This window comes from Oncorhynchus kisutch, unplaced genomic scaffold (assembly GCF_002021735.2).
Source record: "Oncorhynchus kisutch isolate 150728-3 unplaced genomic scaffold, Okis_V2 scaffold1521, whole genome shotgun sequence".
NCBI lineage: Eukaryota > Metazoa > Chordata > Actinopteri > Salmoniformes > Salmonidae > Oncorhynchus > Oncorhynchus kisutch.
In genome coordinates this window covers 296-24,789 of record NW_022263466.1, presented here as the reverse complement: position 1 = coordinate 24,789, position 24,494 = coordinate 296, and the positions used below count along the sequence as shown (strand labels likewise).

Sequence of the window (24,494 nt, the reverse complement as noted above, 5' to 3'; positions counted from 1 at the left end):
CTATGTCTTTTCTTTTGAAGACTGGCCCTTTTATTGGCAAAGAGTTTGATCGCTGTCTTTTGTCTCCTTAATTTTTTCAATTGGTTCAGGGTGAGTGGAATGCGTCCTTTGAGAAGATTCAAAGCAATCTCACATAGGGCTAATATGAGATCTGAAGAACAGCGACCCAAGATGGCCTTCCGTTCTTTAGCTGTAGAACCTACTAGCCTTCTCAAGAGGGGGAGGTTTCTTTTTAAACGCAGAGACATAGCGTTTACTTTTTAGGAAGGAATGCAGCAGGCCTCTCCCCCGGAAACAGCCCTGTACGTAGCCTAAGGTGTTCTGGAGTATTTGCTTTTAAATCCACGATTAAATAAGAAAATGGCTCTTTGGTAGCGTCCTCATAGCTCTCCATAAAGTATGATTTCCGTCCAGGGTACATCTGCTGAGCTAGAGTGCTAATTTGCAGTTTGTCTCTAGGATTTTTAAACAATACCATGTAGTTGGCATTCAAGCTAATGGTCCGACTATTTTTACCTTGGTGAAACACATTCTGGACCAAGTAAAGCACGGACAGGTTTCTATGATGAGTATATTGGGTAAAAGCTCGTGCAATTTCAGGGTGTTCGCTACCAGCAAATAGCATATCGTCCAAAACCAGCAGATTATTTACATGTGGGGGGAGAAGTTCATCATCAGACAGAGAATCGGGTATTCCTTCAACAAACTTGATTTTTATTGTCTTCAATAATTCATCATACAGAGGTTGGTAACATGAATAACACCATACAATATTGTCATGCTTTTGAGATAACACATGTTCAGAATTCTCTAAAATACTTTTTACAAAAAAAGTTTTACCACTGTTTGAAGGGCCTGCAATTAATGCTGAAAAAGGCAATTGTAGCCGGGGGTCAAAACCCTCGACAGCAGTCATAATATCTTAAGCTTTAAGACACACTGGGGCTTGTAGCATAAGTCAGTAGCCAAAGGGCAATGTGGTACCGTCAGGCAATAGCTGTCTCTTGTCATAGACTACCCTGAATCTTTTAGTGAGTGGTGCGTTTCTTAGATGGAACCCCTTTTTATCCCTCACTATTTTGTTGTAGGAGCTCAAAATCTCCAAGTCACTATTCTTGTCCTTTACGAACCCCTCGACCAAGCGCGTGATTGATTCCAAGTTTACACGCGGTGCATTTTCATAGTTTTGAGTCACGCCTTTGGCTTTCAACACCACGTGATTGGCTTTAGTCCTAAAAGCATAGCTTTTTGGACCACATGAGGACCATTCTGTAATATGGTCACCCTCTTCGAGTTCACTCGTTAAACCCCCAAGATAGTTGCTAAGTGGGGGGGTCCAATCCCCCGGTTTGCTTACATAGACCACAGAGTCTGTGTCGTGGTAAAGAACCCGCCTCTGAAGCTGTTCCATGAGGGTGTACAGTTCAAGGCGGCCATAGGCTGTGGTAAATGCTGCAAGAAACACATTTACATTACCCGGGGGTAGAACCCACTTTTGGTGGCGCCTCCATTGCACCAAGGCAATGTCTTGACTCAAGAAGGAAAAATGTGAAATTTCGTATTGGTCCGAAAAAACAAATTCCAAAAATTCTTCGGGGTCTTTAATGATCGAAGTTGTTAGCATATTGCATCTCTGCGCTAATTTCCCCCAAAGGGAGTTCAAGTACAATTTCGACACATTTCTTTTGGTTTTGTTGACCTCTATTCTGTCAGGGTCAAGAAGTATGCCTTCTCTGTCATGGTAGTCTTGAATGTACTGGTCTTTACTTTCTTGATCTGTGACCGATGCAGGATAGCCTGAAGCCATCTGCTTGCATCTCAAGAAGGTTTTGATGTACTCTTTAAAAAGTGTGTCTGATTTCCTGGAAAAGTTCCACACTTCAAAGATTTTGGCCACACGATACCCCTTCTCTAAAGCCTTAGAGAATTCTACAGTGACCCATACACCGGTCAGGGCTCTTTCTTGATCTGTGTGATCACAGGGGTTTTCCTGGTTGTGGTTTTCACAGCATGTGCGACAAAGGGGAAAGAAAAGTTTTCCTTTAGGACCCTTGTAAGGCAACACAGGTATAAACAGCCCCCTAGGAGGGTAGACAGTCGCTTTGATTAAACCAAAATAATTTTGGGGTTCGTCAAAGTCGCTGTGAATAATTTCAGGATGCCCTATAGGATAGAATGAGGAACTCATTACATGAGGATATAGGGATGTAAAATCTACATTGCCTATTGTCTCGTCGGGTTGAGCTACATAACGCAATGTCAAAGCATTGGTCCGGCCTCCAAACAAGGCCTGTCGCGGTTCCAGGGGCTCTGGAGGGTCATAATGGGTAAGGAAGGCCTTAACACTAGGATCTGCCTTTTTGAGGGCTGTCCATTCGTGCTCCCACAAAACCACAACTTTTAACCCGTAAGTAGCCTTTAAAGAATTCAGTTTGTCTTGAAACTCTTGGTACATTTCCCCAAAAGTCTTTTGGGTTAGGACACACAAGGTGTGGGGGACAAAGCATAATTTACAACCGTGGAAGAAACAACCGTTGTACTCATACACTGTCTCAACCCCGTCAATCTGTGTGTATCCATCTACATGGTAAGGCCCAAAAGCCTTCTCCCCCCGATTCAAAGCATGTTGGATAAAAATATCTTTATCCTGGGCCAAGTACTCCAACCATTGAATGGAACCACTAGAGTAGGCCTTGAATTGGCGTCGGTAGTTGTCTGGCGATGGGATAGCTATAGATTCAGGAGTTAGATAGTGTGTACGATAGGTTTTCATGCACGCTGATGCAATAGTTGTACAGCTCCAGGGGTCAATGCCCGCATCTTTGATTACCTCTTCTCTGAATCTGAGGCATCCTTCACGAAGTATAACAACGTCATTGTCACAGTATGATTCCATCTCTTTATGGAAATCAAAAGTGCCATGTCTTACGGTCTCGTACCATGTCATGAATCTCTCACGCTCTTTGGGAGACATTTGATCACACTCGTACATTTCGGGGGCTGGATAAGATCCTATATAATGTAGATTCTCCTCAGATGTGAAGAAATGAGGGAAATAGCCTTTGACAGAGTTTTCAAAACCCAAGGCCTCTGGCATTTGAGCCAATCTCATGGGTAAGAAGCTTAAGCTGTCAATGTATCTCTGTTTGAAGGCGGGGTCAACAAAGCATAATATTTTACTCCCTTGAGCTATGACACTGGGGGCCACGCCTTGCTGTATCAAAGGGTTCAGAAGCAGATAGGAGTCATAGGCCCTAGCATTGTGAGCTATAAACGTGAAGTTTCTGTACTGGGCTTTTCTAAAATGTTTTAGAAAGAGCCGGGCACAATTGGGTCCCTCGGCCGACCATTTTTCACCCTTGAAAGTCATGGTTGACACAAAAATAGGCAAATGAACCCCTGATTGCTGATTTGTCTCAAAATCATAAAACACATATTTCTCTGTATGTTCATCTTCAGCCAAGGGCTGAATGTAACACTCATGTGTTACTTCTTGAACCGCTTCCGCGTCTCTGCTTTTCAAAGGACCTTTACAGATTGGGCAGTGTATAATTCCACAAACATGAGGTTTAGGGCTATCTATTTTAAGGTTGTAATTGCAATGACATTTTGGACATTTCTTGTTAATGTCACAACTGCTTACAGATTTACATGCCTTGGGATGCCATGTTTCAGTTTTGTGTTTTTCGTAACAGTAGGCCGAACGACATGTGCGGTGACAATCCGCACAGGGGGTCAAGTTTAGCGGCTGCATAGGGCAATGTTTATCCAGACATACTGAACAGTTGTAACGGCACGAGTGCCCCCCCATGCGTGTGTAGCCGGTATGACAGGCTGGACAGACATATGGCGCGCCTAAAAAGGCTGTGATGTTAGTTACGGCATAGTAATGCTCATTTTGCACATAAAAGTACATAGTCTTAGGATGTGGTTCGGGTATATTTTGGAACTTGAGGAGAGCGTCATTAGCCCTACTGTGGTACAAAACCACAATCTTGATGTTCAGAAAGTTTTCAAATTTGACTATGTCTGAGAAAGCCACAGCATCCTGTATACCGAGACCCACTGCAGTTTGTAGCTCTCGAGCTTTTTGTAACGCGGCTTGATCAGTACATCCTGGGCTGAGTAAGTGGGCCAAACCTATGGCAAAACATAGCTTATTACCTGGATTGTGAACGTTTATGAGATAGGCCCTTTTATTGCTTATGATTTCGGACTGCATTAAACTCTCGAGCTTTCGTCTCTGACCCCCGCCCCCTTGTGGTTGTCGTACTAATTGTACTACAAGTTCGAGGGTCCTATCTGCTAGCACGTTTAAATTTGACTGAACAAGGCGTTCTAGCAGTTTAACAAATTGTTCAAGCTCTGCTTCACCATTCTGTAAAATAAGCGATACCTTGCTCTGTAGACTGTCTCCACAAATTTCCAACTGTAAGAGATCCCTAGGTTCGCTATAATCTCTAATCCTCGCTAACAGTTCATTCAAAGTGTCCATAAGCATTACGTAAAACACAGCATATTCCCGAATCTGACCCCCCCATGCGAAATTGAAAAACTGGCGAACCTCAATATTGTTGAATTTATTTCGACGCAAAACATGTACACTTCGATCAAGACCTCCCCCCTCCAGATTTGCTAGGCAATTGTCCAACTGTTCAAAAACATCGTATTGGGTTTCAGACTCTTCGGACATTGGTGTTAAAGGCTGATTTATAGGTGTCTGGGGTGCTGAATTAAACCTAGCGCTCTCGTTCTGTACACTGATCTCAAGACCGCCCCCCTCCAGATTTGCTAGACATTTGTCCAACTGTTCAAAAACATCATATTGACTTTCAGACTCTTCGGACAATGTTGTTAAAGGCTGTCTTAGAGGTGTCTGTGGGGCCGAATTAAACCTAGGGCTCGCGTTAAGCTGGGTAATTAGAGATATGATGGTTTCGGGAATCTGTGTTAACATGTTTTCCTCGGAAGGCCCTGACTCATTCATACGTGTAATAATGTCTATGAGTTCGGAGGGAATCTGGGATAATAGATTTTCATCTATTGTCATTATGTCAATTACCACCGAATCATTCATATGGTTAACTATATCTTGGAGCTCTGTAGGGATCCTGGCTAAGAGGGTTTCAATTGTCTCACTTTGGTCTATAGGGGGCGCCATCTGTCTAATTAAGGATGTGTGTGTGTGTGTGTGTTTACATGTGTGTTTTTTAACGGCGGTATTTGCTTGTTTTAGCCCTAATGTTTTTTAACATACGGGGTAGCTCGCTACGCCAGAATGACACATCCTGATTGTATTGATGCTCGAGTAGAATACACATGCGCCTCTGGAGTAGAGCCTTTCGTGATTTTAAACCCAGGGTAAACGCTTTGAAAAAACGTTCTTGGTCTATTTCAGAATCTGCTGTTTCCCCCACAGAATTGGCCGATTCAAGAAGGTTGGCAGCTTCACAGAACATCAAATCGTCTACCTCAGAAATGTCATTTAAATCTTTGACATCATCAGGTTTCGCTGTTTTCTTGACTGGTGTCTTTGGAGCCTCCTCGGGGATGCTTGTCTGGGCATCCTCCGATGTTTGTGCGTTGTGTTTATAAGCCGGTGAGGAGTCTGAAATAAAAATAATACATACAAAAATAGGTTATTAACCCTAAAATATGTTAAAAATGCCAAATACATTTCAGATATAAGCCTATATATTAACAATACATTAATTAAATACCTCGGCTTTTTTGACGAGGGCTGTTCTGAAGAAGCTCTGAAACCAGGGGCTGATGTCTTTGTTCAACCTGTATTACAGCATCTGCAGGTTCGGTAGATGGTGAGCCTGAAAAAAAAAAACAAAAAAAAAAAAAAACAGCATTAGGCCTTGTTTTAACATATTCCGGCATAAAAAAAATAAATAAATATTAAAATAATAATATATATAAATAATAATATATAATTGATTCATACCTAGTCCTTGGAACGACGTCTCGTGAATATCGGCCAAGTAGAATTGTTCGGGTGAAGCGGAACTGTGGATCTGAGCACTAATTATCCTTTGGTGTTTAGAAATATGGGGGACAACGTTGTCCTGGCCAAGGGGAGTTGACCTGCCGTTTAAAGTCTCTGTTCGCTGTTTTTGTGTAAATACATCCTGGGAGTAGGGCAGAATTGTCTCGTAGTCATATGCTTCGCAGAAACCGTTCAGGCTCCATAGGGCCTCGTTTAACCTTCTAGGCTTTAGGTCCTCTGTAAACATATAAAATAACTTTTAATATAAGATGCCCACACTTTTTGTTTTTAAGGTATAAATATTTTTATGTATGGAATTCTTGGAGCTTACTTACGTTGACAATTCAGGGCAGGCGTTTGTTTGTCTGCACTTTGTTTCGGAGCCCCATTGGATGGTTCGAGCTCAGTTATACCTCGGAGTATCTGCGTGAATGCTTCAGAATCTATAAAACATTCGACAATATTAAAGCTATAATCACTTTAGCTAATATTGCCTTGTTATACGGTAAGCATACTGATCCTAATGATTGTTTAATATTTCTATAACATCCCACGCTTTTCAAACAATTCCCCACAACAACCAAATCTAATAAAGATTTATTTCAAGAACTCACCTTGCGATAGATCCATTAGACTGTTTTCCCCGATTATCTTTTTTAACGCTTCAGTCCGATAACGATTCTTGGAGTTTCTGGAGGTGCTGTTTGCATCGGAACTAAAACGCTGCTAACATTGCCCATGGTTTCTAGCGCTTTTGTACCCTACGACCTAGAGAAAAACCCCTGAATGATTTTTTACATAGCATTTGGGGTTTGTCGTTTTTTTCGGGCTATACCCCCGCCCATGGTATATTTGACACATTTCAAACACATGGTATTGGGTGTGTCTAAACATTAGGATCCTTTTGGATCTTCTAAAATCTCCGGGGTGCTAGCACCTAGATGCATGGGGTGGGTTGGTCTCGACATCGCTGGGATGAATGACTTTTTAGCCCACCTAAAAAAATAGTTTTATGAAAGGCCTTTAAGATTAGGAGTCGTAAGACACAATATTATTGTTGGGGGGTAGGCATCTGTTTTGCAGGCTAGTGTAAACCTTGGTTTCAAACGACCCACCAGGCATGCAAGGGTATTTTTTTAACAAACAACCCGCCCCCCCTTTTTCTGTTTTTGAAACACACACACACACACACACACACACACACACACACACACACACACACACACACAGCCACTACAGAAAACTCCCTCACGCACATACGCGCGCACATGGCTTTTTCCGCAAGTTTTTTCTCAGGGACAGACTGCGCTAAGAGTGAACAAACGCGAGAGTTCATAACGTGGTGAGATTCTGATTTTAAAACCATTTATTTCATTCAAAATATTTAGTACATACATTTTATATCCTTACATTCTTAAGGTATTTTACGATGCCTTTCTTACAGATCCTGGGAGCTTATGCAACCAACCGCCATTGTCCGTGTCGAGTTCACCCTCAAAAGGCAAGGCTCTCTTGCTAGGTCCATCAACACTTGGTAAGTTTTCACTCCAGGGGTAGATCCTCCGTCGGGCCTTTTGGTCTTGACTCTGTCTCAAGGAAAGCCTCGCCCAGCGCTTTAACTGTTCCCCATTTTGGAAGAGAATGTCCAGCTTATTCATAAGTGTTATGAAAATTGGATAATCCACCCATTTAAAACTAAACACAGGAATAAAAAAGTTTGCATGTTTGCGTGCTCTGGAAGCTACAGGAGAATTGACAGACTTTGTAGCATTATACTTATCATAAAGGTCACAGGCTAAAATTGTCACTTTGTTGTCAGGGCTATAGTCCATTGAAGCAATTCTTAGAGCCTTGAGATCACTGCGGCCGCAGACCTGTTCTTCCAACGCATATCCTGGCACATTTGTAACACTTAGGACCTGTTCAATTTTACAAAGAGCCAGCCTGATGTTTAGCCATTCTCTCATCCCCAGAGCCGGGGGAAAACTCCCAGGTTTTGCAGGATAAAGGGGTTTGGGTCCACGGTCTGTGAATATCTTTACCGTAGAATCCTCCGGGTGGAATATGTAAGACATGTGGCCCTCACTCGTACCCAAAAATCCTTTAAAACATTCTGGAGCTTCACACAGAACTTCTTCAAGGCTTTGGTCACTGGGTTCATGACAAGCCGAGCATAACATCCCTAAAATTGGCATAGGTGTCATTTTTGTTTAATATTCAGGGGGGTTATCATGTACAGTCTTAAACAGGTATTGTTCAGGCGCTTTATAAGGGGCATTAACCAACCCAAACCGTGAGAAACAGTAACAGGTTGACCTGACACATGGTCACTTACTCAACCCCAACAACACCCCTGGGCATGCACCCTTCTACATGACATAGGGTCATAAATCATTACATAGGGTCATAAATCAGGCTTGGGGTCATCAATCATTAACGGCCTGTCAAATGGACCCTTACTCACCCCATAGCCCCCACCTAACCAGGCTTGCCTATCAGGCTTGGGTCATCAATCATTAACGGCCTGTCAAATGGACCCTTACTCACCCCATAGCCCCCACCTAACCAGGCTTGCCTGACCAGAAGACATGCACACGTCATCACTACATAGGGTTCACATAGCGTTCACATAGGTTCACATAGGGTCATCAATCAAAATTTTGACACGTGACATCTACTTTAATCTCTCTGACCCTTAAATACATTATCTATTATGGAAGGAGCAGGACATCATTATAAAGATTAGATAGAGAGGGTAAAGGCCATAAGTGCTTAGGGTAAGATAGATATACATTAATTTTAGGACATGAGGGGGTCCTGCCACCATTGTAATCTAATCAAGAGCGGATACAGGCGTTATTAGGCATGAACATGGAAGAAGCCTGGACTGAACTGGACTATTTTACCTTTATTTAACCAGGTAGGCAAGTTGAGAACAAGTTCTCATTTACAATTGCGACCTGGCCAAGATAAAGCAAAGCAGTTCGACAGATAAAACGACACAGAGTTACACATGGAGTAAAAACAAACATACAGTCAATAATGCAGTATAAACAAGTCTATATACAATGTGAGCAAATGAGGTGAGAAGGGAGGTAAAGGCAAAAAAGGCCATGATGGCAAAGTAAATACAATATAGCAAGTAAAATACTGGAATGGTAGTTTTGCAATGGAAGAATGTGCAAAGTAGAAATAAAAATAATGGGGTTCAAAGGAGCAAAATAAATAAATAAATAAAAATTAAATACAGTTGGGAAAGAGGTAGTTGTTTGGGCTAAATTATAGGTGGGCTATGTACAGGTGCAGTAATCTGTGAGCTGCTCTGACAGTTGGTGCTTAAAGCTAGTGAGGGAGATAAGTGTTTCCAGTTTCAGAGATTTTTGTAGTTCGTTCCAGTCATTGGCAGCAGAGAACTGGAAGGAGAGGCGGCCAAAGAAAGAATTGGTTTTGGGGGTGACTAGAGAGATATACCTGCTGGAGCGTGTGCTACAGGTGGGAGATGCTATGGTGACCAGCGAGCTGAGATAAGGGGGGACTTTACCTAGCAGGGTCTTGTAGATGACATGGAGCCAGTGGGTTTGGCGACGAGTATGAAGCGAGGGCCAGCCAACGAGAGCGTACAGGTCGCAATGGTGGGTAGTATATGGGGCTTTGGTGATAAAACGGATTGCACTGTGATAGACTGCATCCAATTTGTTGAGTAGGGTATTGGAGGCTATTTTGTAAATGACATCGCCAAAGTCGAGGATTGGTAGGATGGTCAGTTTTACAAGGGTATGTTTGGCAGCATGAGTGAAGGATGCTTTGTTGCGAAATAGGAAGCCAATTCTAGATTTAACTTTGGATTGGAGATGTTTGATATGGGTCTGGAAGGAGAGTTTACAGTCTAACCAGACACCTAAGTATTTGTAGTTGTCCACGTATTCTAAGTCAGAGCCGTCCAGAGTAGTGATGTTGGACAGGCGGGTAGGTGCAGGTAGCGATCGGTTGAAGAGCATGCATTTAGTTTTACTTGTATTTAAGAGCAATTGGAGGCCACGGAAGGAGAGTTGTATGGCATTGAAGCTTGCCTGGAGGGTTGTTAACACAGTGTCCAAAGAAGGGCCGGAAGTATACAGAATGGTGTCGTCTGCGTAGAGGTGGATCAGGGACTCACCAGCAGCAAGAGCGACCTCATTGATGTATACAGAGAAGAGAGTCGGTCCAAGAATTGAACCCTGTGGCACCCCCATAGAGACTGCCAGAGGTCCGGACAGCAGACCCTCCGATTTGACACACTGAACTCTATCAGAGAAGTAGTTGGTGAACCAGGCGAGGCAATCATTTGAGAAACCAAGGCTGTCGAGTCTGCCGATGAGGATATGGTGATTGACAGAGTCGAAAGCCTTGGCCAGATCAATGAATACGGCTGCACAGTAATGTTTCTTATCGATGGCGGTTAAGATATCGTTTAGGACCTTGAGCGTGGCTGAGGTGCACCCATGACCAGCTCTGAAACCGGATTGCATAGCAGAGAAGGTATGGTGAGATTCGAAATGGTCGGTAATCTGTTTGTTGACTTGGCTTTCGAAGACCTTAGAAAGGCACGGTAGGATAGATATAGGTCTGTAGCAGTTTGGGTCAAGAGTGTCCCCCCCTTTGAAGAGGGGGATGACCGCAGCTGCTTTCCAATCTTTGGGAATCTCAGACGACACGAAAGAGAGGTTGAACAGGCTAGTAATAGGGGTGGCAACAATTTCGGCAGATAATTTTAGAAAGAAAGGGTCCAGATTGTCTAGCCCGGCTGATTTGTAGGGGTCCAGATTTTGCAGCTCTTTCAGAACATCAGCTGAATGGATTTGGGAGAAGGAGAAATGGGGAAGGCTTGGGCGAGTTGCTGTTGGGGGTGCAGTGCTGTTGTCCGGGGTAGGAGTAGCCAGGTGGAAAGCATGGCCAGCCGTAGAAAAATGCTTATTGAAATTCTCAATTATGGTGGATTTATCAGTGGTGACAGTGTTTCCTATCTTCAGTGCAGTGGGCAGCTGGGAGGAGGTGTTCTTATTCTCCATGGACTTTACAGTGTCCCAGAACTTTTTTGAGTTAGTGTTGCAGGAAGCAAATTTCTGCTTGAAAAAGCTAGCCTTGGCTTTTCTAACTGCCTGTGTATAATGATTTCTAGCTTCCCTGAACAGCTGCATATCACGGGGGCTGTTCGATGCTAATGCAGAACGCCATAGGATGTTTTTGTGTTGGTTAAGGGCAGTCAGGTCTGGGGAGAACCAAGGGCTATATCTGTTCCTGGTTCTAAATTTCTTAAATGGGGCATGTTTATTTAAGATGGTTAGGAAGGCATTTAAAAAAAATATCCAGGCATCCTCTACTGACGGGATGAGATCAATATCCTTCCAGGATACCCCGGCCAGGTCGATTAGAAAGGCCTGCTCGCAGAAGTGTTTCAGGGAGCGTTTTACAGTGATGAGTGGAGGTCGTTTGACCGCTGACCCATTACGGATGCAGGCAATGAGGCAGTGATCGCTGAGATCTTGGTTGAAGACAGCAGAGGTGTATTTAGAGGGGAAGTTGGTTAGGATGATATCTATGAGGGTGCCCGTGTTTAAGGTTTTGGGGAGGTACCTGGTAGGTTCATTGATTATTTGTGTGAGATTGAGGGCATCAAGTTTAGATTGTAGGATGGCTGGGGTGTTAAGCATGTTCCAGTTTAGGTCGCCTAGCAGCACGAACTCTGAAGATACATGGGGTGCAATCAGTTCACATATGGTGTCCAGAGCACAGCTGGGGGCAGAGGGTGGTCTATAGCAGGCGGCAACGGTGAGAGACTTGTTTTTAGAGAGGTGGATTTTTAAAAGTAGAAGTTCAAATTGTTTGGGTACAGACCTGGATAGTAGGACAGAACTCTGCAGGCTATCTTTGCAGTAGATTGCAACACCGCCCCCTTTGGCAGTTCTATCTTGTCTGAAAATGTTGTAGTTTGGAATTAAAATGTCTGAGTTTTTGGTGGTCTTCCTAAGCCAGGATTCAGACACAGCTAGAACATCCGGGTTGGCAGAGTGTGCTAAAGCAGTGAATAGAACAAACTTAGGGAGGAGGCTTCTAATGTTAACATGCATGAAACCAAGGCTATTACGGTTACAGAAGTCGTCAAAAGAGAGCGCCTGGGGAATAGGAGTGGAGCTAGGCACTGCAGGGCCTGGATTCACCTCTACATCGCCAGAGGAACATAGGAGGAGTAGAATAAGGGTACGGCTAAAAGCTATGAGAATTGGTCGTCTAGAACGTCTGGAACATAGAGTAAAAGGAGGTTTCTGGGGGCGATAAAATAGCATCAAGGTATAATGTACAGACAAATGTATGGTAGGATGTGAATACAGTGGAGGTAAACCTAGGTATTGAGTGATGAAGAGAGAGATATTGTCTCTAGAAACATCGTTGAAACCAGGAGATGTCATTGCATGTGTGGGTGGTGGAACTAATAGGCTGGATAAGGTATAGTGAGCAGGACTAGAGGCTCTACAGTGAAATAAGCCAATAAACACTAACCAGAACAGAAATGGACAAGACATATTGACATTAAGGAGAGGCATGCTTAGTCGAGTGATCAAAAGGGTCCGGTGAGTGGAGAGGTTGGTTGGTGATTTAGACAGCTAGCCAGGGCATCGGTAGCAAGCTAGCATAGGATGGAGGTCTGTTGTTAGCCACCTCCTGCGCTCCGTCAGTAGATTAGTGGGGTTCCGTGTGGTAGAGGGGATCAATCCAAATCACACAACAACAACAAAAATAAAAACAATAGATATAGTTATAGAGGCCCAAGAAGAAAACATAATAATAATAATAATTTAAAAAAATAATAATAATAATAATAATTGTCCGATTGTCTATTCAGATAGCAGCCGGTAAGACAGCTAACGGTTAGCAGGCCGCAGATGGGCGTTCAGGTAACGTCGCGACGGAGGAGCCAGCCGAATAACTCCTTCGGGTAGATAACGTCGGCAGTCCAGTTGTGAAGGCCCGGTGGGGCTCCGCGAAGGCAGCAAAACGGGTCCGGATAGGCGACTGCAGCCCAGGTGCGATTGATGGAACTCAGGAGTGATTGACGGAGCTTGCTAGCTCCGGAACAATTGATGTTTGCTCCGGAATCGACGAAGGCCGATAGTCACACGGATAGCAGCTAGCTAGCTGTGAGATCCGGGCATGAATGTCCAGAGAGCAGTCGAAATCCAGGGACATGGAGAGAAAAATTGGTCCGGTATGCTCCGCTCCGAGCCGCGCTGCGCCGTACAGAACTGGCGATAGACTTTCGAGCCAAAGGATAGCCGATGACCACAAACCGTGGTTAGCTGAACACCAACGACTTGCCAGTAAAGGAGCCAACTAGCTTCTGAACTAGCTTCTGGATTAGCTTCTGGCTAGTTTCAGGCCAGCCTCCTGGAGTTTCTGGCTAGCTTCTTGGAGGATTACAGATCTGAGGTAAATAATACTTTTTTATAAATATACATTGGTGAGGCGGGTTGCAGGAGAGTGTTTTGAAGATGAGTTGATGGAAAATAAAAATAAAATGTATGTGAAAAAGTTGTAAATATATATATATACAGGACACGACAAGACGAGGACAAAAGACGTCTGAACTGCTATGCCACCTTGGAGCGAAACTTGAGGGAAGTAACTTCATTAACATCTGGAATGGACTCATATACTGTGTGTGTATAAAGACAGAGCCAGTGCTCTGGGAAAGTGTGTGTTCTGCGGACCATCTAGGCTTCTGATATGTTTGTATTAAAAGCCTATATTGAATTCACAAGTTCTTGTAAGTGTTATATTTTGAAATGATTCTCTACGACAGGGCCCAGAGAGGGGAGAGGTTAGGCTTGTCTTTTACATGTCTGGTAATAGGAAGAATATCAGAAAGGGAGAATTCAGGTTTGAACATTGTCTTCATCATGAATTTATCTCTGAAACCATGTGAAGGGCTCCAATGTCTGAATTTTGAGATAGTATATGACCTAGAGGCTCACTCATCCATGGGTGGGGTGTATTTGAGATGGGAGTATCTAAAGTAGACAATTGATATATGCCATTGGATGAGGTAATGTTTTGGTAATATGAAGTACCAAGAACGAGAAGTAGAACCTCATCCAAGACACCAAACTGAACGATAATTTATAGCTAATGCTATCTGGCTATGGGATAATCCTCTTTCAAGTAAAAGGTCTTTGTGAAGTTCCTGATATCTGTGGTTCGTCATGTGAGTTGAGAGGGGTGTATCTTGGCTATAAAAGATACTAAGTATTCTTTTGTAAGCACTCTCAGAAAATTCATTTATAGACACTGAATTGATCTGAGAGTCAAAGGGCTATGGTGAAGCTCATATAATTAAAGATGGAGTTTAAAATATAACTCTGACTTGTGTGTGGTTTGTAAACTCATCATTTAGTAATACAGGAAATTACCACGACAAAATACAGTATTTAACTAAAAACAGTTTTTCATTTAATTATACACATCAGAAAAAAGTGGCTGCCCAGCATGAATTCATGTACAAACATTATTTTTCATTGCATTCTTGTCATTTAGCAGATGTTTTTATCCAGAAAGACTTACAGGACAAATAAGAGTTAATTGGCTTGCTCAAGGACACAATGACAGATTTTTCACCTAGTCGGCTCGGGATTCAAACAAGCGACCTTTCAGTTACTGGCCCAACACTCTTAACCGCTGGCTACCTGCTGCCAGATCAATTAACTTCAATACAGTTATTCAAATACATTCATCATCAATGACTAAAATAAATCTAGTATTAAAAGAAATTAAGAAACACAAGTATTCAATTCATAGCCTGTTTATCATTAAACAAAATGGTTGAGTAATATAAAATTATTCACCCAAACTAATGCTGAAAACTGATCACCACAACATCTTTATCTGATATACACTGAGTGCACAAAACATTAGGAATGGCTTCCTAATATTGAGTTATACCTCCTTTTGTCCTCAGAACAGCCTCAATAGTCGGGGTATGGACTCTCCAAGGTGTTGAGAACGTTCCACAGGGATGCTGGCCCATGTTGACTCCAATGCTTCCCACAATTGTGTCAAGTTGGCTGGGAGTGGATCTACTCTGAATAGCTCCTTCCATGTCCTCCCACAGATGCACAATTGGATTGAGATCTGGTGACTCGGCAGAGATCTGGTGACTTGGCAAGCTGAATTCCCTGTCATGTTCTTGGAATCATTCCTGGCCACCATGAAGGGATGCACCTGATTGGCAATGATTTTTTACACAAACGTTGCTCCACTTTTATCAAGGGGCCCAATATGTGGCATGAAAACACACCATCATACCACCACCACCACCAGCCTGCAATGTTGTACTTGTGGTTTCCTCCAATCAGCGTGAAACAGCAGGAACAGGGATTCATCAGACCAGGCAATGTTTTTAAAATTCTCCAGTGTTTTCATTCCTTAGCCCACTGCAACTGCAGTATCTTGTTTTCTACTGAAAGCTAATGGGGATCCAAAATAAATACAACAACAACTACAGTGGGGCAAAAAAGTATTTAGTCAGCCACCAATTGTGCAAGTTGTCCCACTTAAAAAGATGAGAGAGGCCTGTAATGTTCATCATAGGTACACTTAGACAAAATGAGAAAAAAAAACAGAAAATCACATTGTAGGATTTATGAATTTATTTGCATATTATGGTGGAAAATAAGTATTTGGTCAATAACAAAAGTTTCTCAATACTTTGTTATATACCCTTTGTTGGCAATGACAGAGGTCAAAAGTTTTCTGTAAGTCTTCACGAGGTTCACACACACTGTTGCTGGTATTTTGGCCCATTCCTCCATGCAGATCTCCTCTAGAGCAGTGATGTTTTGGGGCTGTTGCTGGGCAACACAGACTTTCAACTCCCTCCAAAGATTTTCTATGGGGTTGAGATCTGGAGACTGGCTAGGCCACTCCGGGACCTTGAAATGCTTCTTACGAAGCCACTCTTTTGTTGCCCGGGCGGTGTGTTTGGGATCATTGTCATGCTGAAAGACCCAGCCACGTTTAATCTTCAATGCCCTTGCTGATGGTAGGCTTTGTTACTTTGGTCCCAGCTCTCTGCAGGTCATTCACTAGGTCCCCCCGTGTGGTTCTGGGATTTTTGCTCACCGTTCTTGTGATCATTTTTACCCCACGGGGTGAGATCTTGCATGGAGCCCCAGATCGAGGGAGATTATCAGTGGTCTTGTATGTCTTCCATTTCCTAATAATTGCTCCCACAGTTGATTTCTTCAAACCAAGCTGCTTACCTATTGCAGATTCAGTCTCCCCAGCCTGGTGCAGGTCTACAATTTTGTTTCTGGTGTCCTTTGACAGCTCTTTGGTCCTGGCCATAGTGGAGTTTGGAGTGTGACTGTTTGAGGTTGTGGACGGGTGTCTTTTATACTGATAACAAGTTCAAACAGGTGCCATTAATACAGGTAACGAGTGGAAGACAGAGGAGCCTCTTAAAGAAGTTACAGGTCTGTGAGAGCCAGAAATCTTGTTTGTTTGTAGGAGGTGACCAAATACTTATTTTCCACCATAATTTGCAAATAAATTCATAAAAAATCCTACAATGTGATTTTCTGGATTTTTTTTCTTCAAATTTTGTCTGTCATAGTTGAAGTGTACCGATGATGAACATTACAGGCCTCTCTCATATTTTTAAGTGGGAGAACTTGCACAATTGGTGGCTGACTAAATACTTTTTTTGCCCCACTGTATATCATTAAGGATTATAGTTTTCACCTGGGTTCACCTGGTCAATCTATGTCATGAAAAGAGCAGGTGTCCTTAATGTTTTGCAAAATCAGTGTGTTGTGTCTACTAGCTCATTCCCACAGAAACCTGCAGAGGGAAGCCGTACCACCCAGTCACCCATCAGACTCCATTGTGAGACGTCTCACAGAGGATATTCAACCCTAAAAGCAAATTCAAGGTAATCTCAATATCTTTACAGTAGAAGCTAACAAAACACAACAAAACTGACAAGGTGCACACTGATCAGTAAAGAGAGGCTAACATTCTATAACACTCCCTTTCCTCTGCATTGTTCTCTCACAGTGAGAAACAATAGGATTACAATAGTGTTCTACACTTTCTTCATTTGATCCAATTGCCAATTATTTAATGACATGATAATTAAGTGGAGTGTCTAATCTTAGCTGGTCTGAGAAAACTGATGAGGATTCTCTCCTTTATGTGTACATTGGTGTCTTTTTAATTGGCCCAATCTGTAGAATTTCTTCCCACATTCAGAGCAGTAGTAAGGCTTCTCTCGTTTGTGTATATGTCCATGTTTTTTTAAGTGGCCCTGTTGAGAGAAACTCGCCCCACATTCAGAGCAGTAGTAAGGCTTCTCTCCTGTGTGTGTTCTCTGATGAACTTTTAGTGATGTTGATGTTTTGAAGCATTTTGCACATACAGAACATGAGTAAAGCTTATCTCCTTTGTGTATACGTTCATGTTGTTTTAAGATACCCAATAGAGAGAACCTCTTTCCACAGTCAGAGCAGGAGTAAGGCTTCTCTCTTGTGTGTGTTCTCTGATGAACTTTTAGTGATGTTGATGTTTTGAAGCATTTTCCACATTCAGAACATGAGTAAGGCTTCTCTCCTGTGTGTGTTCTCTGATGAACTTTTAGTGATGTTGATGTTTTGTAGCATTTTCCACATTCAGAACATGAGTAAGGCTTCTCTCCTGTGTGTGTTCTCTGATGAACTTTTAGTGATTTTGATGTTTTGAAGCATTTTCCACATTCAGAACATGAGTAAGGCTTCTCTCCTGTGTGTGTTCTCTGATGAACTTTTAGTGATGTTGATGTTTTGTAGCATTTTCCACATTCAGAACATGAGTAAGGCTTCTCTCCTGTGTGTGTTCTCTGATGAACTTTTAGTGATGTTGATGTTATGACGCATTTTCCACATTCAGAACATGAGTAAGGCTTCTCTCCTGTGTGTATACGTTCATGGTTTTTTAAGCTGCCCAGTTGAGAGAAACTTGCCCCACATGCAGAGCAGGAGTAAGGCTTCTCTCCTGTGTGTGTTCTCTGATGAAGTTTTAGTGATGTTGATCTTTTGAAGCATTTTCCACATTCAGAACATGAGTAAGGCTTCTCTCCTGTGTGTATAGGTTCATGGTTTTTTAAGCTGCCCAGTTGAGAGAAACTCGCCCCACATGCAGAGCAGGAGTAAGGCTTCTCTCCTGTGTGTATTCTCTGATGAAGTTTTAGTGATGTTGATCTTTTGAAGCTTTTTCCACATTCAGAGCAGGAGATTGGCTTTTGTGCTTTTGTGTATAATTTGTGTATACGTTCATGTTGTTTTAAGGTACCCAGGTGAAAGAAACTCTTTCCACATTCAGAGCAGGAGTAAAGCTGGGTGGCCGGTCCTCTTCTGTCTGTACCGGGTGACATATGTATTCATATCAGTAGGCTGTACAATACAGGCGAATTAAACTATTCTAAAAGTGGGTAAGAGATGAAAGCTAAAAAGGGGCGTGTCATCCTCTACTCAGTATTACAAGGGTTAGAAACTACACAGACTCATTTCATAGAACTTTAAAACACTGGCAGTTTGTCTACTTCACTTCTTTAGTCTACTCTCTGATCACTCCAGATAACCCAGTGAATAAAACAAATGCTGGCAATACTGGTGTCAAACCATGCACGTCTCAGTAGCATGAAATAACATCTACCTTCTCATTGAAACAGTTCATCATGAAACAGTTCTACTGCAACTTTTCATACACAGTGGGAAGTTGGAATGAACAACAAACTAAGTTAGAACCTTCTCTTACCATGATTAACACATTTCCCAATCTTCTCCTCCTCTTCTTCTTCATCTTTAATGTTGACATTCAGCTCCAGTGTTTGACTGCAGTCTTCCAGCTTCACTGATGCCATCTCTGGATCCTGCAGTGCAAACTGGGCCCCACTGTCACAATCAGAACCCAGTGACTGTGGGTATGCACTCAGTGTGGAAGGAGAGAGGCAGGCTGGGTTTGTCGTTACTGTTGATGTTACCGGCCTCAGACTTAATTCTAGTCCTGTAGTAACAATGAGAAACAGACACAAAAAGTTATTGTCTTGACAGTTCTGGCACTTTCTTTATTCTCAAAAAATATAATATATGTTCAATTATCTAATTCAGTGCTTGATTTGGACTGAAATAGGTGCCGGTACTGTTTATATTTAGGCACGATGCTGAACAATACTGAGGAGCTAATATTCTATAAGAGGAACGGTCATGGGCGGCGCACGGCGGTCGACGTCACCGGTCTTCTAGCCATCGCCAATCCATTACATATTCAGTATTTAACCCTCTGTTTTCCACATGTATGTGTGCGTGTTTGTTCTATGTTGATGGCTGTATCTGACGGCTGGTATTTTGTTGCCGGGCTTTGTATCTACGCCCGTTTATTCGTGGTACCGGTATATTGTTTCTATACTGGTGTTTTTTCGTGTATTAAATACGTCGTCCACGCATCTCAACTCTCCTGTGCCTGACTCCTTTTCACCAGTTACCCACATCCTTGAAAGAAACACGTACCTCAGTAGGGATCGAGGAGCGAGTCCAGCAGCACGCTGCTATTCTCCAGCATCTCGGCAGCGCCATGGACCGCGTGCTGCAAACCATGGAGCGATGGAAGAGAGGAGGAATTCCTCCAGCGTCTCCACCAGCACCACCAGTTTCAACTATAATCACCCCTCCTTCACCTGGTCCCAGTGGGATTCGGCTCGCCCTCCCGAGGGAGTATGATGGTACAGCGGTGGGATGTCAGGGGTTCTTGCTCCAGCTAGTGTTCCACCTGGCAACCGTCCACCGACCTCCCTCAGGCCGTGAAAGCGTGGTCTGCCTCTCAGGGAAGGACCTGGAGTGGGCCAACGTCTTATGGCGGGAAGAAGAAGCCGTGTTGGACCATTTTGGGATTTCAACCGCCGCTTTCGGGCAGTCTTTGACCACCCGCCTGAGAGTAGAGCGGCGGGTGAACGTCTCATACACCTGAGGCAGAGGACGAGGAGTGCACAGGAGTTTGTGTTGGACTTCCGGACCCTGGCCGCCGGCGCGGGATGGAACGACAGGGCCCTGATCGATCACTACATGTGCAGTCTGCGCGAGGACGTCCGTCGGGAGTTGTCCTGCAGGGACACCACTCTCATATTCAACCAGCTGGTGGACTTGTCCATCCGACTGGATAACATGCTGGCTACCCGCGAACATCCAGATCGGGGTCTGTCGATTCCATCCCCCAGCACCACCACTCCGACGCCCATGGAGCTGGGAGGTACTGCACTTAGGGCAACCGGAGGCGGGGCCATTCCATGCACCATCTGTGGCCGCAGAGGGCACACTGCCGGTCGGTGCTGGGAAGGTTCCTCTGGGAGTCGAGGCAGCAGGCAGGGCACTCTCGTGTCACCCCAGGTGAGTCGGCACCAGGCTCACCCAGAGCCACTGGTTGCTCACATGGTTTTGTTTATTAATTTTCTTGAGATTTCACAGAATTCCCAGCATAAGGCGCTCGTAGATTGAATTTTATTGACAGATCATTTGGCCATAGTTTAGAGATCCCCAATGTTCCTGTCGATATGCCCTTCCCTGTGCACGCCCTAGAAAGTCGACCATTAGGGTCAGGGCTAACTATGGAGGCCACCGCTCCTCTGGGCATGGTTACGCAGGAGGGTCACAAGGAGAGAATCAGTCTCTTCCTTATTGATTCTTCTGCATTTCCCGTGGCGCTGGGCCTACCCTGGTTGGCCGGTCATGACCCCACTATTTCGTGGCAACAGACCGCTCTCACGGGGTGGTCACGAAAGTGCTCGGGGAGGTGTTTAGGGGTTTCCATCGGTGCTACTACAGTGGAAAGCCTAGACCAGGTCTCCACCGTGCGCATCCCCTCTGAATATACCAATTTGGCTCTTGCCTTCTGTAAGAAGAAGGCGACTCAATCACCACCCCATCGACGGGGGGATTGTGCGATAAATCTCCTGGTAGACGCAGCACTTCCCAGGTGTCACGTGTATCCCCTGTCGCAAGAGGAGACGGGGAGGAAATGGAAACATATGTTTCCGAATCTCTGGGGCAGGGGTACATTCGGCCCTCCACTTCACCTGCCTCCTCGAGTTTATTTTCGTGAAGAAGAAGGATGGATATCTGCGCCCATGTATTGACTATCGAGGCATTAACCAAATCACTGTGAGGTAGTTACCCGCTGCCTCTCATAACCAGTGCGATCGAGTCAATGCACAGGGAACACTTCTTCACAAAATTGGATCTCAGGAGCGCTTACAACCTGGTGCGTATCCGGGAGGGAGAAGAGTGGAAGACGGTGTTTAGTACCACATCAGGCCATTATGAGTACCTTGTCATGCCATACGGGTTGATGAATGCTCCATCAGTCTTCCAATCCTTTGTAGACGAGATTTTCAGGAACTTGCACGGGCAGGGTGTAGTGGTGTATATCGATGACATTCTGATTTACTCCTCTACACGCGCCAAGTATGTGTCCTTGGTGCGCAGGGTACTTGTACGACTGTTGGAGCATGACCTGTACGTCAAGGCTGAGAAATGCCTGTTCTTCCAACAGGCCGTCTCCTTCCTAGGGTATCGCATTTCTACATCAGCCACTAATCCACTAACCTCTCCCCCTTCCAGTGCGTACTGGGGTACCAGCCGGTTCTGGCACCTAGGCATCAGAGCCAGATCGAGGTTCCTGTGGTGGACGACTGGTTTAGGCGCTCGTAGGAGACATGGGACGCCGCTCATGTGCACCTTCAGTGGGCCGGGAGGCGTCAGAAGACTGGCGCAGACCGTAGCGGTGACTCTCGACCCTCCACCTGCCCTGCCGGAAGCTGGGCCCGCGGTTTGTGGGGCCATTCAAAGTCCTGAGGAGACTGAACGAGGTTTGTTACAGGTTACAGCTTCCCCCCGATTACCATATTAACCCCTTTTTCCATGAGTCTCTCCTCAGGCCGGTGGTGGCTGGTCCACTCCAGGAGTCTGAGGTGCGGGAGGTTCCTCCGCCCCCTTTGGACATCGAGGGGGCCCCGGCATATGCAGTTCGAGCCATACTGGACTCGAGGAGTCTAGCGAGGGAGTGGGAGGGGTACGGTCCGGAGGAGAGATGCTGGGTGCCGGTGGAGGACGTATTGGACCTGTCGATGCTGCAGGAGTTCCTGTCTCCATCCAGGTCACCCTACGCCTCGTCCTCCGGGTCGTCCCCGAGGCCGGTGTCGGCACGCGGCTCAAGGGGGGTTACTGTCACGACTTCCTCCGAAGTCAGTCTTTCTCCTTGTTCGGGCGGCGCTCGGCGTCACCGGTATTCAAGCCATCGCCGATTCACTTTTAATTTTCCATTTGTTTTTTCACACCTGGTTTCAATTCCCCCATTACAGATTCAGTATTTAACCCTCTGTTTTACACATGTATGTGTGCGTGTTTGTTCTGTTGAAGACTGTGTCTGACGGCTGGTATTTTGTTGCCGGGCTTTGTATGACCGCCAGTTTATTCGTGGTACCGGTATATTTCACGGACCGTTGTATTGTTTCTATACCGTGTTTTTTTGTGTATTAAATACCAGAAACAAACATCTTTCTGGTAAGAAGAGGGGCAGGGGCGTATGCCTTATGATTAACGAGACGTGATCACAACAACATACAGGAACTCAAGTCCTTCTGTTCACCTGACTAATCGCTGCAGCTGTTCATAGTCCATCGGTAAATAGCCCACCCAATTTACCTACCTCATCCCCATACGATTTTTATTTATTTACTTTTTTGCACACCAGTATCTCTACCTGCACATGACCATCTGATAATTTATCACTCCAGTGTAATCTGCAAATTGTAATTATTCGCCTAACTCATCATTGCCTTTTGAACACAATGTATATAGACTCTTTTTTTTTCTTTTTCTACTGTGTTATTGACTTTGTTAATTGTTTACTCCATGTGTAACTCTGTGTGTCTGTTCACACTGCTATGCTTATCTTGGCCAGGGTCGCAGTTGTATATGAGAACAATCAAATGTCGACCGCATTATCTACCAAGGGAGTTCTCTTCGATTATAATCACAGCTGTATATATTCCCCCCCCAAGCAGACCATCCGATGGCCCCTGCACAAACTTATTTGACTCTTTGCAAAACTGGAAACCACATATCCTGAGGCTGCATTCATTGTAGCTGGGGATTTTAACAAGGCTAATCTGAAAACAAGACTCCCTAAATTGTATCAGCATATCGATTGCGCAACCAGGGCTGGTAAAACCTGGGATTTAGTTACAGACAAGAACTAAAACAAGAAGCTCCCGCCGCTCAGGTCTGTTCAACGCTGGTCCGACCAATCTGATTCCACGCTTCAAGACTGCTTCGATCACGTGGACTGGGCTATGTTCCGCATTGCTTCCCAACACATCATTGACGAATACGCTGATTCGGTGAGCGAGTTCATTAGAAAATGCATTGACGATGTCGTTCCCACAGCAACGGTTGAAACATTCCCAAACCAGAAACCGTGGATTGATGGCCAGCATCCGCATGAAACTGAAAGCACAAACCACTGCTTTTAACCAGGGCAAGGTGACCGGAAACATGACCGAATAAAACCAGTGTAGCTATTCCCTCCGCAAGGCAATCAAACAAGCTAAGCGTCAGTATAGAGACAAAGTAGAGTCACAATTCAACGGCTCAGACACAAGAGGTATGTGGCAGGGTCTACAGTCAATCCACGATTACAAAAAGAAAACCAAGCCCCGTCACCGACCAGGATGTCTTGCTCCACCGACAGACTAAATCACTTTTTTGCCCGCTTTGAGGACAATACAGTGCCACTGACACGGCCCGCAACCAAAACCTGCTGACACTCCTTCACTGCAGCCGATGTGAGTAAAACATTTAAACGTGTTAACCCTCGCAGGCTGCAGCCCAGACGGCATCCCAGCCGCGTCCTCAGAGCATGCGCAGACCAGCTGACTGGTGTGTTTACGGACATATTCAATCAATCCTTATCCAGTCTGCTGTTCCCACATACTTCAAGAGGGTCACCATTGTCCCGGTTCCCAAAAAGCTAAGGTAACTGAGCTAAACGACTATCGCCCCGTAGCACTCACTTCCGTCATCATGAAGTGCTTTGAGAGACTAGTCAAGGACCATATAACCTCCACCCTACCTGACACCCTAGACCCACTCCAATTTGCTTACCGCCCAAATAGGCCCTAACCCAGAGGAATACCTATGTGAGAATGCTGTTCATCGACTTCAGCTCAGCATTTACCCCCTATCCACGTCGATGGGACAGTAGTGGAGAGGGTAGTAAGTTTTAAGTTCCTCAGCGTACACATCACGGACAAACTGAATTGGTCCACCCACACAGACAGCGTCGTGAAGAAGGCGCAGCAGCGCCTCTTCAACTCAGGAAGCTGAAGAAATTTGGCTTGTCACCAAAAGCACTCACAAACTTCGACAGATGCACAATCGAG

General features: G+C 44.5%; 1 long non-coding RNA gene across 1 annotated transcript; it reads right to left on the bottom strand.

Annotated features, from left to right (window-relative positions):
* Positions 1-14,451: 14,451 nt before the first annotated feature.
* Positions 14,452-18,857, bottom strand: LOC116366523 (uncharacterized). The gene is made up of 2 exons (XR_004208298.1): positions 18,818-18,857; positions 14,452-15,465 (listed from the first exon to the last, which is right to left on the bottom strand). It is a non-coding gene; the product is annotated as an uncharacterized LOC116366523 (long non-coding RNA).
* Positions 18,858-24,494: the final 5,637 nt, after the last annotated feature.